Source organism: Aythya fuligula, chromosome Z, assembly GCF_009819795.1.
Source record: "Aythya fuligula isolate bAytFul2 chromosome Z, bAytFul2.pri, whole genome shotgun sequence".
NCBI classification, from domain to species: Eukaryota; Metazoa; Chordata; class Aves; order Anseriformes; family Anatidae; genus Aythya; species Aythya fuligula.
The window spans coordinates 26,239,372-26,248,337 of NC_045593.1; the positions used below are offsets into that span (position 1 = coordinate 26,239,372).

Genomic DNA, 8,966 nt, shown 5'->3' on the forward strand with positions numbered 1-8,966 from the left:
TACGGAAAAGGTTTTTAATTCCTCTAAAGTTCATTCTTCTTTTGGTCATTTTCAACTTTATTCTTTTAGATGTAATAAACAAATGCAAAAGGATAAAAAGGGACATATAGAAAGCATATTGTTTCCTCTTTAGAGCTGAAGGTATGCTTTTATAACTTTTATAAGTTTTTATAAATACAGACCCATAGACACAATGTGTTTTTTTATTATTTATTACTTATTGTACTGAGAAACACACCCATCTGAGTTTTTCTGTGACTATGAACATGACAATATCTGCAATAGCTAATCATGTAAATTCTGTTTAAATGCAAGTTTTAAGTATCTCTTAGTATATGGAATATTAGGAGGATATACATTTTCTGGTCAAATGATTAATTCTTAAAGTAGTTAAGACATTATTTAGGATCAAAGAGAAAATAATCACCAGAGAAAAAGTATCATTAATTTATACAGCTCTTTTTATCCAACAAAATCTCTATACTGACAGATTCTGAGCCAAACGCACACAGAATGTCATTTTGTTCAGCTTGTTGGAATTTCTGAGGTGTATATTGGGGCTTAAGTTAGTGAATAAATGTATGTACATAGAATTGTAATAATTTCATATTTTTTTCCTCCTCTCACAACTGAGATGCAAACAGCTGTAGAGGACATCTTTGGAAACTGACACTGAGCCCTTATACACACTTGTTAGCCCACTTATCTTCATGCTGTTTATAGGCATTCGGTATTATATGTCTCAAAATATTTTGCATGGATTAATACACTACAAAAATCAAGCACAGTAACATCTCTGTAAGAGAGAAAATGTTTTCTAGAAGAAAAATTAAAGGTCTTTCTCTGCCAATGCCAGTATTATGACAAAATGGACCCGAGTTTAACTTAGACTGCTATTGTGAACCTTGTGGTGATGAAGGATAACAATGCTCCAGGATGTATTATCAACAGCTTCACCAGCAATAATTATTCCCTTCTGCTTTAAAATTACATCAATATTAGTACAGAAAATTCTGCTTCTCTCACCACTGCCACTTTGTAATAGAAATGAAATTCACAGTGAAGGTGGTAAAGAATTGGAACAGCTGCACAGAAAGCTCTGGGTTGATTAAGGAGGTATTGGGGAGGCATTGGGGAGGCAAGGGCAATCCCCAGACATGGACTGTATATCTCGAAACAAGACACTGAAACTCATGATAAGGAAGCGGCAGACGGACAGAGAAACAAACGTAAGGACTATAAATCTCAAAACTGGACATTGGAATTCATTATAAAGATACAACAAACGGAAGAATTGGCAACAACCAGCTCTCGCAATTAAGAAACATGCCAATTCAGCAGATTCCTGACCAAAGGTGAAAAGTACACTGTGAGGAAGACTCGGGGTCTTCCTCCCAAAGACCCCTGCCCACGTCCCAAAGACCCCTGCCCACAATTCTTGGAAGGCTCTACGCAGGCGCAAGGTGCCAAAAGGCTAATTAGCATGAGAAGCGAGGGAAGGCGGGGATAGGTAATGCATATGTATAGGTGCTTGTAGAATATTGATAGATTGATTGTATAAATTCAAGACTGCTTTTTGCTTTGGGTATGCACGATAGGTGGAGAGATCCCCCGTGCATCCAGCGCTGCAATAAAGAATATACCACTTAAAGGAATTTCGGCTTCGATCTTTGAATCAGGGTTTCTCATTCCAGGAGATACACAAACTTGACTGGACATGCCCTGAGAAACTTTATCTAACTATAAAAGTTGCCGCTGCTTTTAGAAGTAGGCTGGATAAAAGTTGCCGCTGCTTTTAGAAGTAGGCTGGACAAAATGACCAGAAGGACTCCCTTCAGATGTGAATTACTCCATTGTTTGTTTGTAGTAGTACTGTGCAGAAAATCTCTTGCAAATGTTAAAATAGGTTTGAATGAAGGGTAATCTACAGTCCACAATCCCAGTCCACAATGTACGATAATCTCAGTCATGTTTGTGATTCATTCAGAGCATCGTACTGATGTACTAGACTGCAACAGAAACCAGCTATTGTAAACATCTTTGTTTCATTTATAGTATTCTGCAGCCAGTGATGAGAAGCCATACTGATGGAAAGAAAGACAGGCTCCATATGCATAGCAGAGGCTTTCATAAGCCTTAATACTCCTTCTTTGTTAATGTTGTTGTTTTATCCTGAACAGATCACAGTTACAAGATTTCCAGACCCAGTAATGAGAGTACTGGTCATTTGTCTGGCATCATTAGGTGCATTTTTCTTTGATGCTCTCCCTATCATCAGAGCTTAATTTTTTTAAGAAAACTGAAAGGAATTAACTGCTAAGTTACTTGAAAATCAGATGTTGCTCATGCACTGAGAATGAATGCTATAAAGATAAGTGAATCTGGTGTTAGTGGCAGCCTGTGCACCAGCTACACTTCAAGAAAGACAGTGAGTCCATCATGAGAGCTGATGTCTAGACACCCACAATATTGTCCAAAAGCAAAAGTCATCATCACTTGCATATCTATATGCTGATACGATAAGTAGACGGCCAGGACATGTGACTTTAACACTGACTTTAGGTGCATTTACCCACTGCATTTAGAATTTAATATTGATTAAAAACAGGGAAAAACAAAACAAAACAAAACAAAACAAAAAACAGAGAGAGAGAGAGAGAACTTTGCTCTGTAAAATAAAGTACATGCATTTTCTAGAACCACAGGAGACCATTGCAATACTTCATCTTACCTTTCCTTTTCAGGACCAACAAAGTCTGCCTTGCAAAGAAGCACCCCAATCATTCACAGATCCATAAATCCCCTCAAAGAGAGCTAACAAGCCTGTGCTATTGGATCTTCTATAATCTGTACCAAACAAATTACTTTGGATGAGTGTTAAAAAGCAAAAATCAAAATAGCATCTGTTTCCTTCATATCTACACAAAAAAGAGATTACAAAGGCCCTTCAGGGATCTTTTAACATGATCAGGAAACAGAAAAATATACTGTTGATCTTATCTTTATTGTTAGTAGTGCTTGGATATATTTTGTGATGGAATTTTCAAGTGCCTTGTTTCTTAATGAAAATAAATATGAATTTGGTCCTGTTTTTACAAACAGGGATCCGAGACATACAGTCAGTTGACAAAGAGGCAGGATTAAAAGAACCCATCTAGATAAAAAAGAAACAACAGAAACCTACGTCAGAAAGCAGCGACTTCCAGCTTGAAGTGTTGTTCCAAGGAAGCACCCATTTCTTTGCCTTAGGAGTGGCTGGGAGGACCACTTATTTTGTAAGGCTGTAGCAATGTCTGGCTGACATGGGGGAAATACAGTCACCGAAAACAGCTCTTTGGGAGCACTGTTACTCTTACAGAAAGGAAAGTTTGTCCTCCAGCTTTACATGGCATGAAAATGGTGCCACTTAAAGACCCAGAGGCACTATAACATTCTGCAAGCAAAGTCACCTCTGGGATTCATGGTTACCTGTATTTCTAAATAATCAGCTTCCATGATGTGTTTCCCAGAGTTCTTCCCTACATACAACTTGTATTGGTATTAATGGGGAAAAAAGATTATAGGATGGTTTAGTGCTACTACCAACTGCATTCATTGTAACTTGTATTTTCAGTCAAAAACCTACATGTGCTCATGTGACGCAGACTCCTGTCCTAGAGCAAAGCACATAACTAGACCCACAGGTCCATGACCACAAAAACAGTCTGCTAATAAGGAGATAGCCAGCTACAGGGATGATGCTTTGTTTTAAAAATATCTTGCTTCTGGCAAACTAACATGAAGCTGCAGCAACACCATATTTTTCATGAATCTCAGATCAATATGGAGCTATATGCCCTGCGTACTAGAATGGCAACATGATATGTAAGGTATTATTCATGTTTTTGCTATTGTGCATTTTTAGTTCAGTTGGAAGGAATGCCCATCTAATCGTGAAAATCTGATGTTTTATTGACGGGTATCAAGGCTTCGTTGACAGCAGATGCGTTGCAGAAATGCGGACAAAGGTAAGGGTCCAGTCTTGGGAATGAAACAGTATTACAATATTAATTAGTAAACTGTATTACGCCATAAGGAACTCAACTTTTATGCCTGCAGCATTTAAACATTTAGTAGCCTCTCTTGGTGGGGAAGTTGACTGAGAGTTCAAATCACAGATAAGGAAATTACATGTTTTATGTTGCTTTACCCTATCTGTTTTTATTTATTTATTTATTTATTTTTAGAAATTGAACATTTCAATAATACTAAAGAAATCAGCTTTTGATGGTATTAAATGTGTACATATTTATCTCTCACTGACACAAAAATGGTATTTTGAGACCAAGCCTGACTAGCGCATCACAGGCTGCCAACCTATGTATTTACAGGAGAATAGTTACTTTGCATTTTTGGCATGTCTCTGAAAGAACAACATAGTGATACACAAAATCAAGGGTACATTAAAAGCCTGTTACAGTTGTTTTTGCAGCTATGAGAAAAAAAAAAAAAAAAAGAAAAAAAAAAAGGAAAAAAAAAAGGCCAATCATGTTTTGTAATGCAGATAATAGGGAATCTATCACATTTAATTCAAGACTTAAACACTGCTAATTTTGAAGAGAAATTTAAATATCTGTTTTCTTACTGGTGTCAATACTTTGAGCACACTTTCAATTATATTTTTTTTTTCCATTTAGCTGCTTAAAAACATTTAAAAGAAAACAAGCTCTAAATTCAGCCCTCCAACCCTCTGTATCACTTTTAAAAAGATGCTGATCTATTCTAAGATGAAAATATTATGCACTACATAATACAAGGGCGGTGGCAGCAGCTGTGGGTTCCCTATCATAGGTTTGCAAACACATTTAATCTAATTGATGAGCTTTTGCTTAAGCACGCATTGATATGCATCCTGTGACGCATACGGGTTGCAAAGATTCACAGCAACATGCAGCCCAGGTGATCTGTCACTGAGGCTAAAACAACTTTTATATACCTGAGGATGTAAAATGCATTAATATTATTTTCATACAACACATATTGTATAATTATACAGCTGGATTCATTCGGTTTCCAACTGAAATCTACTATGTGATTCACGCTAATTTTAACAAGGAGAATCAGGACTACTGTGGATAAACATTTGTCCTCTGTGCTTTGGACACATCATTTTAAGAATTAATTTGACGTCATGCATTAGTGCAAGCAACTTATGCAATCTTATGTAAATAAACAGGTACATAAAATCTCAGTTACAAATTTCACGTTATCACCCATGATAACACTAATAACACTGTATTTTACACATATAACTGAATGCTTCATGTGATCTTCCTTTGTAGCAAACATCTTTCTTGCATACTCTTAGGAACTGAGGAGAAAAAAGAAAAAAAAAAGAAAAAAAAAAAGCAATCTTGTGTTTTACTATTATTAAAAATTAACTAGAGTTCTGAAACATAGAATCAGTGAACACTTGTCTTGACCTCATTTGGCGAAATAACAATCTATTCTTCCAGAATGCAATGACATGTGATTTTACATCAAGTTGCCATTAGAGAAAGCCTATGTCTTGTCTGCGTCGCTGATATTCAGGGCCATCTTTATTGAATTAAAAATAGGAATACAGCTTCAGAAATATAGACATTGAACCATTGTGTGTGGTTTCTTTCTTTCTTTCTATCTCTCTTTCTTTCTTTCTTTTCTTTCTTTCTTTCTTTCACATCATTTAAAGATGTTTGGAGGCACCATGTATGTCAATAACATTAATTGACAGACTGTCTTTTTGTCAGTAGTTGGCCTATGGTAAGCTTTCCTCCAAATACATGCATTTAAGTCCACTTGGAACATATTATGACTATATTTTAGAGAATTCTACATTCCTGTGGAATTTAGAAAAGAAACGTTTCCTGTTCTCACATGACAAAAACAGATGTTTAAAGAAAGAAACAAAGAAAGAGAGAGAGAGAAATAAAGAAAGAAGGAAGGAAAACACATGCAAAATAATCACTGAAATGGTTTAAGGCAAGCTATCATTCAGTAAAATTACAGAAAATGACTAGGTGAGGGGGAAGGAATGGAGTCTCTGCTTTATTATGGTTCCTTCTTCTTTATGAAAATGCTGAAAAAAAATGCTTAGTTACAGAGAAAATTATGAATATTATACAAACTATCATAATGATAGTTTTCCTTCCTGCAAGGTCCTCAATCCATGAAATGAAAATCCATTGTAAAACTTCAGTAATTCAGAAGGACATATGGCATAGTAAACCAGGGCTCTTTCCCTTAGAGAACTCATAAGAAAAACACTTCCAATGTAAGCATACCATTCACAATGTTTCTAACTGGAGAACTTTATTTGGTTTTAGTTTTGTTTGTTTGTTTTTCTTGAAATCCTTTGTGGTTAATTGTAAATTCATCAGGAACTTCCTTCCAAAATCTCCTTATGGTTCATCTTCTAATACTATCCACAATTCTCTCAATAGTCTTTGGCATGGTTTGTGCCACCTCTACAGATCAGTTTAGCTTCTCCCCCTCTTTCCTAAGGCAGAAGCTGCTGTGAGCTCCCTGCACTGCAGTGCAATGCAGCCCAAGTACCAGCAGTATCAATTGTGTTTGTCTGTGTAGGTTTCCCTTGTGTTGTACTAACCTCTGCAATCCCCCCCATCCCTATCAGAGATACACACTCAGCAGCCTCCTAACTCTTTACGGGAAGGAGCAGGATACTATGAATCACTGAGGAGACTCTGGATGATCTCAACATCTTTTGATGAGACAATCTCCCTCCTCCATGCCTATTTTATATGTATCTTCCTCATTTCTTCCTTCTCTTCTCGCCCCCCCTTTTTGCACAGATGTGCTGTGGCCACCCCAGCCCCATGGCTCAGCTCCCACTCCCCCATGTACTGTGCACGCACGGTGCTTCACAAGTTTAGGCACCTAAGACTCATCATTGCCCTCCATGCTCAATTACCCCTGTGTCTCCTCGCCCTGAGGTCCCTGGAGTGTCCTGTCACTGCTCAGGGCTGCCAGACTAGCTCTTCTTTTGTTTGTATCTCTCAGGCTCTTCTTCCCTGCAGTCCCCCTCAAAAGCCCTCACTATCCCATCAGTCGTCCTAACCCCAGGACCTGCACTTCAGTGTGGATTTTGTCCAAGAAACAAACTCCATGCTTCTTTTGCGTGTACTGCCTGGACACCTCTCAGGATCTAAATCCCCAAAGTGGTAGAAAAGCAGTAACTTTGTGTGCTTTGGAAAACTCCTTTCCTGAAGCTGTAAGGAAGGGAGCCCTCCCCCTTTCCCCTTATGGGTGTTGAGTGCTAAACTATTTTCCCAGCGTAGTCAATCACGACCCTTACAGGCAGCCTACAGTAAAAAAAAGGAACATAGTTTTCCAAAGCACTCAAACTGTTTTTTTTTTGTTTTGTTTTGTTTTGTTTTTGTTTTTGTTTTTTTTTTTTTTTTCCTTTCTGTTGCATAGTCTGAAACCATCCAGCTTCCCTCCTAAATATATCTTAGAAAGAGTTGGCTTCCAAAGGAGCTGGAATCTCTATTCACCTCCTGCATCTTTGATTTTTCTTGCCATCCTTACCACTAGGACATTTGCAGGCTTGTTTTCTTCAAGCATCTGGAGTATCTGCAAACCTAAACCTCCCTGGTTTCTGCTCCCCTAGTATGTAAAAGTTGTGTTAGCCTTAACATGTTACTCAGCTTCAAAAAGCCGAGATGAGATACTCACACAGCCTCGCATCTGTGCGACCAGGTCTCTGTGCAAAAATAAAATAAAAATTAAATAAAAATTAAAAATAAAAAAACAAGCGAGCTCTGGATACAGCTGAAGTGAGCGGCAGACGGGAAGACTCAGGAATCCCCGCACTCCCTTTAACACCCGACCTGCCCAAAGCAGAGCTCCCCCCCAGTCCCAGTTTGCAGGCAAGCAAACCCCCTCTTACGTCCTGTGGAAAAGTTGAAGTCCTCCCCTGCCGCAAGCGTGCGAAAAGAAAAAATAATAATAGTAAAATAAAATAAATGAAATTAAATAGAGAAGGAAAAGTTGACCGGCGGCTGCAGTGGTCCCGCTGCCCGGAGCATCACCACCACTCACCGGTTCTTCCCGGTGGCTCCTCTCGCTGCCCGCCGCCTCCTGCCTCCCGCTGGCGGTGTGATGCTGCGGGAGGGACGGAGGGAAGGAGGGAAGGAGGGAGGGAGCCAGGAGCCTCCCGCAGGTGCCGCCGAGCGTGACGGGCCGGAGGAGGGGCGGAATGGAGCTGGGCGCTGCAGCGCAGCCTGTGCTGCAGTGCCGGCGGCAGGGGGAGCGGCGCGGAGGCGCGGCGCGGCGGGCGGCAGCCGCCGCCGGCGGTGGAAGGCGTGGGGAAGACGGGGAGGGGGAGACCCCCCTGCAGGCAGCAGGCTGGCCCGGGGGAGAGGGTGGCACGGGAATCCCCCCCACTCCGCGGGCGAGGTGGCAGGGAGGCAGGGGCGAGCCCCGTTTTGCCGGTAGAAGGGGAAAAGGGAGGGAGTGACACCCCTGCATGCACTTTGCTCCAGAAGATGGGGTTTCGGGAGAGGCAACAGGGGAGGATGTGCGAAACGGTGTGTTTCTTAAGGGTTGCAGCAGGCCCCGTGGCCACCCGAGGACCACGGCATCCTTGCTCCTTGCTGTCCTCCCATAGCGTGCGCCCTGAGCACTTCTCGGCAACAGTGCGAGGCTGCGTGCGCTCTGCATGCAGAGACCGCAAGTTGATGTATCAAGGTGGCAAAAAATACAGTGGGTGCAGGGGGGCTCACAGGCGGGACTCACCTTCAGGAGCGCAAAAATACCTGGCTATGAGAACAGCGAAGCATCAGAACAGACAGCCTTGGGCGATGGCGACATCCCCAGCATTGATTCCTTTTAAGAAAAAAGCCAGATAAAAATTCATTTCAGGACGATTGCTCTGTCTTGGGAGAAATGGATAAACTAGATATTCTTCTGAACTCTTTCTTTGGACT

The 8,966-nt window shown here is 40.5% G+C and overlaps 1 protein-coding gene across 2 annotated transcripts in view; it reads right to left on the reverse strand.

The window, feature by feature from the left end:
• Positions 1-8,204, reverse strand: part of SV2C (synaptic vesicle glycoprotein 2C) — a 105,605-nt gene extending 97,401 nt beyond the window's left edge. The window contains exons 1-2 of one of the 2 annotated variants that reach the window (XM_032205477.1): positions 8,080-8,204; positions 7,928-7,954 (exon numbers count right to left, since the gene is read on the reverse strand). The gene's annotated coding sequence lies outside the window, so the exon portion shown is untranslated. The remainder of the gene's footprint in view (positions 1-7,927; positions 7,955-8,079) is intronic. The other variant, XM_032205476.1, reaches the window with a different exon arrangement.
• Between the last annotated feature and the right edge of the window lie 762 nt (positions 8,205-8,966).